Source organism: Spea bombifrons, chromosome 8 (genome assembly GCF_027358695.1).
Source record: "Spea bombifrons isolate aSpeBom1 chromosome 8, aSpeBom1.2.pri, whole genome shotgun sequence".
Classification (NCBI taxonomy): Eukaryota; Metazoa; Chordata; class Amphibia; order Anura; family Pelobatidae; genus Spea; species Spea bombifrons.
In genome coordinates this window covers 12333912-12343041 of record NC_071094.1, presented here as the reverse complement: position 1 = coordinate 12343041, position 9130 = coordinate 12333912, and the positions used below count along the sequence as shown (strand labels likewise).

The 9130-nt window shown below is 42.6% G+C and overlaps 1 long non-coding RNA gene across 1 annotated transcript; it reads right to left on the bottom strand.

Moving 5' to 3' along the window:
- Positions 1 to 269: 269 nt before the first annotated feature.
- LOC128503624 (uncharacterized) lies at positions 270 to 5727 on the bottom strand. Its single transcript, XR_008355271.1, has 2 exons — positions 5573 to 5727; positions 270 to 457 (listed from the first exon to the last, which is right to left on the bottom strand). It is a non-coding gene; the product is annotated as an uncharacterized LOC128503624 (long non-coding RNA).
- Positions 5728 to 9130: the final 3403 nt, after the last annotated feature.

Here is a 9130-nt window from a genome sequence, read left to right as displayed (position 1 = left end):
GTTATTCACCAACAGAAGGCTTGTCAGGAGAGTTGTGGTTTCAGCTCCTTGATTTCACGAACTTCCCTCTGATACAGTGTGAAACGCCTTTATTTATGTAAATGTTTCTTTAATACCCCCCCCCTCTGTTTTCTATATTGAGCCCCCGTGTTATTTCCTGATAGATCCCTCAGTCTGCTCAATATTCAGCCCTAGGCTGTAGACGATTGTATAGAGTCTATATACAGGTACTCGGTATATTTCATAAGATATTGGAATACTTCAACAAGTTTGTTTAAGGTTTTATTCTGAAAACCCATGACCTTTAAGTAAAGATCAGTATATACATTGCAGACCATTTACAAACACACATGCAGAAGCGCATTAATAAGTATAATGGAGGTTTGTTAAATGCATGTTCCAGCAACATTGTATCACTTTTGTTCTTCTAATGCTTGTCTTTTTTCTTCTTTCCTCCCTGTAAGATATTTAGAAAGAAAAAGAAATACTTAACATCAGAAATTCATATACCGTATTTGCTCGATTATAAGACGACCCTGATTGTAAGACGACCCCCCAAAATCTGAATATTAACTTAGGAAAAAAAGAAAAAGCCTGAATATAAGACGACCCTAAAGGAAAAAAGTTTTACCAGTAAATGTTAATTCATGTAAACTATTTTTTTTAATAAAAGCTATGATTGAGAAAAATATTTTTTTTATTTTTATTTCCTTGTATTTTCCAACCTGTCCCCCAGTAACGCACATCTGCCCCCAGGCTTGCCACACCAATATGGCACTGTGGCCCATGATATGCCTTTTAACCATCTATATGCCACTGTGCCCCATGGTATGCCTTTTGACCCCCTATGTGCCACTCTGCCTCCAGAAATGCCTTATACCCCTATATCCCATTCTGGCATTTAGGGGGTTAAAATGCATTTTATGGGGCAGAGTGGCATATAGGGAGGTATAAGGCATTCCAGGAGGCAGAGTGGCATTAAGGGAGTTAAAAGGCATTTTTACCCCCCTTAGAAATGCCTTATACCCCTATATGCCACTCTGGCATTTAGGGGGTTAAAAGGCATATTATGGGGCAGAGTGAAATAGGGAGGTGAAATGCCCTATATGCCACTCTGCCCCATAATATGCTTTTTAACCCCCTAAGTGCCATTGTGGCAAATAGGGGTATAAGGCATTCCAGAAATGCCCTATGCCCCCATTTAACACACTAACGCACACACACACACACACTTACTTACTTACTTACTCACTTACCGGTGCTTCCAATTTCATGCTGTTTTGCCGGGGCAGCGGGTTAACGTCTCCTTCTGCTGCAGCCGGAAGGAGGTGGAGTTGGCAGCGGGGGTTTGTCTGCGTCCGTCTCGAATACCTTCCCCGGCTGTCAGAGATCAGAGTTCCCCGCACCGGTGCGGGGAACTCTGATCTCTGACAGCCGGGGGAAGGTATACGCGACGGACGGAGACAAACCCCCGCTGCCAACTCCACCTCCTTCCGGCTGCGCGGATCGCTGCCCCGGCAATACAGCACGAAGCACCGGTAAGTGTGTGTGTGTGTATGGGGGGGGGGTGAGACAGGAGGATCCAGGTCCCCTGCAGCGGTGCGGGGGATCTGGATCTTAGTCTCCTAATCAGACCTCTATTTGAGGTCTGATTAGAAGACGACCCCGATTAGAAGACGAGGGGTATTTTTCAGAGCATTTGCTCTGAAAAAAACCTCGTCTTATAATCGAGCAAATACGGTAAATATAAATCACACAAAATAAGTGACAAGTGAGGTCTTAAAAGCTTTTGTTACTTTATATGTATTTCTATTTTAGCGTAATAAAGTGTATCAACTGACTAAAGGCTTCATTTTCTTTTGGAATAATACAGCTATATCATTTTTTTTCTTACTGCATGACTTGACTTCTATGTTGACCCAAATATTATGTCACGTTGCCGCTCCGTCATAGGAGTCCCGGCACATTGCGCAGACGTCCACCAGCTGACAGAGACAAGGATCCAGGTCCCCTGTAGCGCTGCAGGGATCTGGATCTTACTCTTATTTGAGGTTGGATTATAAAACAAGGGGTATTTTTCAGAGCATTTCCCTTTAATCGCTTTAATCTTATTTCCCATTAAGACATACTTGCCAGGGGCTGGTAATTGACTCTAAAAAATGAAAAATATACAATATACAAAAATCTTTATGTATTAGTTATTGGCAGGGCTGGATTAAGATCATCATGGGCCTGGTGCTGAGGATTTTGGTGGGCCTTTTTTATAGAAATAAAATCAATAGACAGAAGCTTAACTCCTCAGCATCCATGTGTACTGGATAAGATGACATCAGTGCTAGGCAGATAATATAGGATATAATCTAATGTGATGGGATTGGGAGTACATCAGTACACTAAAAAAGTCATCATACACAGGGTGCCTGAAGTCACTAATCAATTTTAATAAAATATGCAGATTGAAATAGAGTAAATAACACAATAACTTTACTTCTCCTCTCACTGATTTTTGGGCCTGAAAAGGTTTGTCCTTTGAAGTGATCTACAAAGGAGGGTGCTTTATCTCTGAAATGGTAAAAATTAAATAGTTAAATTTATTTCTACAGTGCCAGGAAACAGATGACCAAACACACACACCAGGACAGGCTCTGCCACATCAACAACCAAACATCAGGATGGGCTCTGCCACATTGACACCCAAAAACACACACACCAGGACATGTTCTGCCACACCGACAAACACACCAGGACAGGCTCTGCCACACCAACACCCAGACATAAACACCAGGACAGGCTCTGGCACATCGACACCCAAACACACACACCAGGACAGGCTGTGCCACACTGACACACACACACACCAGGACAGGCTCTGCCACACCAACACCCAAACACACACACCAGGACATTGACACCCAAACACACACACACCAGGACAGGCTCTGCCGCACTGACACACACACCAGGACAGCCTCTTCCACATCGACACCCAAACACAGGAAAGGCTCTGCCAAACTAACACCCAAACACACACACACCTGGACAGGCTCTGTCACTCATCTGGATGGGCTAAGCTACAACAATAAAAACAATGTTTTTTTCCCACAATTCTTTGTCGTTGACCCCCCTTTTGTGTTTTTGCCCCCAGCCAGCCCCTCCTTTTAGTATTGATTTAAGTAATGGCCCCAGCTGCCCCCTTGTGTATTGATGCCGCCAGCACAGATAAAATGATGCCCCATACAGCAGGTTTGGTCAGCAATATGTAAAAATTATATGTGTCCTGGAAAACAAGGCAAATTTGGTCACCCTAATGACCCCACACCCTTGCTGAATTTTCTAAAATGAGAAAATGTGTAAAAAAGTTACTTGGTGCCATTTAATGGAGTACAGGAGGAATGAGATTATTTAAAAGTTCAATTATTGAAGGTAACATAAAGTTTTATTAGGCTGGTCAGTAAGAGCAAAATTTAAAGAAAACACTGTGATACTCCGCAGAAGTGGCCAGAATAGTAAAAAACAAGAAGCATTTAGTAAATACAAAGAAAAGCAAAGTTAGGAAGACAGACAGATCTATAAGATTAGGCAGAAAGAAGAAAAGCATGCTATAAGAGCTGCCAGAGCACATGCAGAAGAGAGAATTGCTCTGTTAATAAAAAGTGCCACGGCTTCTTTGGTGGAGCACTGGAAGGTCATGTGATGCCTGCGCTCTGTCATAGAAGCCACTGGCTGCCAGAGAGAAGGATTCAAGTCCCCTGCAGCGCTGCGGGGAATATGGATCTTAGTCTTGTAGTCAGATCTCTATTTGAGGTTTGATTATAACGAATAAAAGACGAGGGATATTTTTCAGACCATTTACTCTGAAAAAACTAGAGAAAATACGGTATTTACCTAATTTCTTCAATTTCTCCTTTCTTGTCATATTTACATGTTAATATAAAACAATTTATAAACACAAAATGCAGCTTTTAAATCATTATTTTATTTATTGAAGGTAAAGAGTTCATCAAAACCTTTTTTACTAATGTGAAAAAATAATGCCATTACTGGTTGCCATCCTTTGCGCAAAAAGTGCAATCAAACATTTGCAATAAATAGCAATATTATTATTAATATTGGTGACTCTTCTTGGCTTAATTCAGCCACATTGGAAGGTTTTCGAGCATTACCTACGGATTTAAGTCAGGACTTTGACTTGGTAGCACCGAACCTTCATTTTGTTTATTTTGAGCCATTAAGAGGTGGACTTGCTTATGTGCTTCGGATCATGGTCCTGCTGCATAACCAACTGCGCTTGTGCTTTAGGTCACAAACTGATGACTGGACATTCTCCTTCAGGCGTCATCAATTATGGGAAGTCGCCCAGGTCCTGAAACAGCAAAGCAGTCCCAGGCCACCACACTACCACCACCACCGTGTTAGACTGTTGGTATGATGTTATGGAATGCTGTGTTAAGATTTACTTCAGATTTACCAGGAAGCATGTCTTTCAAAAAAATTCCACTTTAGACTCATCAGTCCACAGAATATTATCCCAAAAGTCTTGAGGATCATCAAGATGTATTTTGGCAAATGTCAGACAAGAGTTTGTGTTCTTTTTGTTTGTTTTCTCCATTTGTAGATAATGGCTCTCACAGTGCTTTGCTGGAGTCCCAGAGCCTTAGAAATTGCTTTGGATGATTTCCAGACTGATAGATGTCAATGACTTTGTTTCTTCTTTGCTCTTGAGTTTCTTCAGATCGTGGCATCATGTGCTGCTTTCTGAGATCTTTAAGCCTACATCACTTTGCAAAAAACGTTCTATTTAATTGATATTTAGATTCAGCAGGGCTGGGAGTAATCATGTCTGGGGGTGTCTAGTGAAATTAAACCCAATTATCATTTAAATTTGGTTAATTAATTGATTCAATAAGTAAGGGGGCAATTACTTTTTCACATAGTGCCAGGTTGAGTAGGATAGCTTATTTTCCTCCCATACATAAAATCTTCATTTGAAAACTGCATTTTGTGTTTTACTGAAGTTGACTTTATTTAATATTAAAATTAGTTTGATGATCTGAAACATTTCAATGTGACAAATGTGCAAAAGCCAGAAAAAATGGGAAAGAGTGGAAATACTTTTTCACAGTACAATGTATATGTACGCATATTTATTTTTTACTACATGTTTGTGCATCTATGTTACGCTTTACAGTATAATAAAAGGGGAGGTACAATAAGTGGAGTCATATAATATGTGACGTTGTCTAAAGACAAGGGTACGGTGAGTATTAGTCCCTGTCCCATCATTAGCTGTCCCACTGTGCCAGTCCCTCCACTAGCTCTGCATACCCTCTGAAACTAAATTTAAAATATGGCCCTTTACCTATAGCTTGCTCTGACTCTTTCTCCTGGCTCACATTGTATTGATGACATCAGATGTATCTCAACATTTCAACATTTCAATCTTATGCCCCCTGAGCCATAGGTAAGTTATGAATTTGGTTCCTACTGTTTGTGATTTTCGTATGTCTCCTGGTAAGGTAAACCTGCAGTATTTCAATGGCTATATCCCAATCATACCAAAACTTAACGTTACCTTCACATTCGCTATTGTGCCACATGAATCAATGGATGCAGCTTTTAGAGGAGCTATGAGGGTAGCGGCGTCTGGACTGGACGACTTCAAGTAATGAGAGACCTCGTCTAACAGCTCTTCAGGAGATGAAGGCCCCCGGAAAACCGAGATCTTCAAGCAGCTAAATGGAGGAAAATTTAGCCAGTGTTTAATATGTTGCGCCTACAACATAATTACATTGAATGTTACATGTGTCGATATTCAACGTACTCTACTCAATATACTTTTGTAACTAAATATACATACAGTTTTGAAATAATTCTTGAATGATAATAAATTATTATTAATTGTTGCTAAGGCAATAGAATTGTTTAATTCCCAATGTATGTAGTCCATTATGGCTACGGTTCTCAATGCCAATGTAGAGTTCTTCTGTGTATGACCAGGCATGAAGGGGTTTTTTTGTGGCCCCTAGTGGGTGGGGGTCCAACCTACTTATACATTGCGGGTATTTTCTTACATTACATTGGGACCAAGTTTCATTGGAGGACACCATATTTTCTGGAGTGACAGCTGGCATTCTCCTGGTCCAGGCAGGGCTGTAGCAAGGGTGAGGCGAGTGAGCCACTCGCCTTGGGCGCACCTGCAAGGGGGCGCACAGCTGCCCGATCAGAAGCTGCAGGTCTGCTTGGGGAGATCACGGACAGTAGCATTTCTATTTGGGAGAGGGTGACCGGAAAGGCCCCCTCCCCTGTGCCGGTCTTCAGGGGACTGCACGATTGTGCTCTCCCCATCCAGCCCTGCTCATCAGGCGCCCCCGTGGGCAGTGCGCACCCAGGCACCATCAGCACTGGTCTGGGGTGGAGGTGTCCGATGAGCAGGGCTGGTTGGGGATATCACAATCCCCCTCAAACCGGCCCAACATTTAACAGACCTCACGCTCCCTATTCAGACCTCGTCTTCCGTTCTCCCTAACCACTATGCGACGGCAAATGATGCAGAGCTCCGGGATATGATGTCAAGCAGAGGCCTGGAGTGACAGACCTCGAGCTCCCACCACAGGATGGAAGATAGAAGATGATGGAAGATGAGAAAAGTAATAGATGGGAGAAAGGGCTGTGTATAGATGTGTGTTTGTAAGCTGGTGTGTGTGTGTGAGGGCTGTGTATATGTGTGTGTTTGTAAGCTGGTGTGTGTGTAAGTGCTGTGTATGTGTGTGTGTTTGTAACCTGGTGTGTGTGTATGGGCAGTGTGTGTGTATGTGTATGGGCAATATGTGTGTGTGTGTATGGGCAGTGTGTGTGTATGTATATGGGCAATATGTGTGTGTGTGTATGAGCAGTGTGTGTGTGTGTGTATGAGCAGTGTGTGTGGGCAGTGTGTGTGTGGGCAGTGTGTGTGTGTGTATGGGTAGCGTGTGTGTGTATGGGCAGCATGTGTGTGTATGGGCAGCATGTGTGTGTCTGTGTGAATAGGCAGTGTGTGTGTGTGTATGGGCAGCGTGTGTGTGTGTATGGGCAGTGTAGGTATTTCTGTGTTTGTAAGCTGGTGTGTGTGTATATGTGTGTGTGTATATGTGTGTGTGTAAATGTAGGGGAGTGTGAGGGCAGTGTATGTGTATACACGTGTTAAAGGGCAGGTGTGTGTTTGTAAGCTGGTGTGTGTGCGTGTGTAAGGGCAGTGTAGGTATTTGTATGTTTGTAAGCTGGTGTATGTGTATATACATATTAATGGGCAGGTGTGTGTGTGTGAGGGCAGTCGCGTGTAAGGGCAGTGTATGTGTGTGTTTATGGGCAGTCGTGTGTAAGGGCAGTGTATGCATATGTGTGTGTTTATGGGCAGTTGTGTATAAGGGCAGTGTATGCGTATATGCGTGATAATGAACAGGTGTGTGTAAAGGCAACGTGTATGTGTGTTTGTGTGTTTATGGACAGGTGTGTGTAAGGGCAGTGTAAATTAAACAACCTCTGTAAAAAAATAAATAGCTGGGGGGTGCAATTTTTCATTGTTGCCTCGGGTGCAAAAGGGCCTAGCTCCGGCTCTTGGTCCAGGTGCCACAGAAGGGCACCATCTGTCACCCAGAAATGTGGAAGTAGGTCTGATCGCCCATACTACATGTAGCACTATATGTGTCTCATAGACAGAACCCAGTGACTCCCTCTTGGATGTTCGGGAAAGTGTCACCAGACTGCTTTGAAGTATTCAGTAGCTATCAACAGCACTCAGGTTAAAGATCTCGCTAATTACTTATCGTTAAATGCTGCTTATTACTCAAACCGTGTCATAAGCATTCAAACAAAGAAAAGGAATCCCAGCACTCCAAACAGCTTCCAGTCTCTAGGACACTTTATTAAGCGAAAACAAACAAAAGCAACGTTTCGGCCAAACAGGGCCTTTGTCAAGCTGTCATAAGCAGACACACAGCGTTCACAGGTGCTCCTCGATCCACCCAGAACTGGTTTACGTTCCTCCTACTCCACAGGTAGCTATGATTTTAGATAATCTGCTATTGGACAGAACATAAAAAAAACCTAACATGGCAAACATTCGTAAATCTAAATATGTCAGCGTCCGCAGAGCAGGGTGAGAGACAAGGAACGTTCCCTCTCTCACCCAAACGTCCAATTTTGCACCAAAGAATGAATGAGCCCCATAATTCTTGCAAGAGCCTAGCTGGGAACTCTTAAGGTTTGACCCGGAGTCCGTGGTTTGTTGCCCAAATATCAGCGTCTCCGGATGAAGGAGTAAAATCTCCAGATCACACGGTCTGGAACTGACTCTGTCCTATTCTACACTGCTGTGATCATACATAAGACCCCTACTTGGTCCTTTTGATACCAGTATGTTATGGATGATATCCCTGCTTGAATGCAGGTGACTCAGTTAAGCACATCTTTAAAAAAAATGACAAGTCTTACAATTTGGCAAATCACTCCAAAGAATCTTCTTGACGTGCTATTAAAGGGTTAATACCTAAATAGTTGCAGTCAGCTGACTAAAGAAGATCTCCAAGGTATGCCTAACTGGCACTGATGTCACGTCTGATGGTTCAACTGACCTGAGGCTATCAGAGATGAGTCCAGTCTTGGACATGCGCCTCTACTTCCGTCATTCCCCCTCTCCATCTAAGAAGGTTCTGCACTTTAATGCATTGCTGGGCTCTGGGCAGACATTTCAACACCTGAAAGACCCTCTAAGCCCAGTCTAATGGTAGGAAGGCACAGATCAACCACCAGTACAAATATTTTAAGTAACAAAAAAGGTTTTTACGTTCCATTCTCAGGATGGCATCCTACATAGACACGTAACAGTGCGACGGCGGCAGGCACCTAACACGCTGCCACCAGCGTATGTATGATGGCGCTATATACAACAATAAATAATAATAATAATCATACAACAGGCCATTAAAATACAGAAACGCATTGATAATGATCACTGTCCACAATTTTACAGAAACTCAATATGCGCTGGCTATGGATGAGTTAATTCCGGTATATAATAGCAATGATCATATATAATGTGATATATGATCTACTCTTATATCATCATGAGGATCACATATAGACATTTAAATGC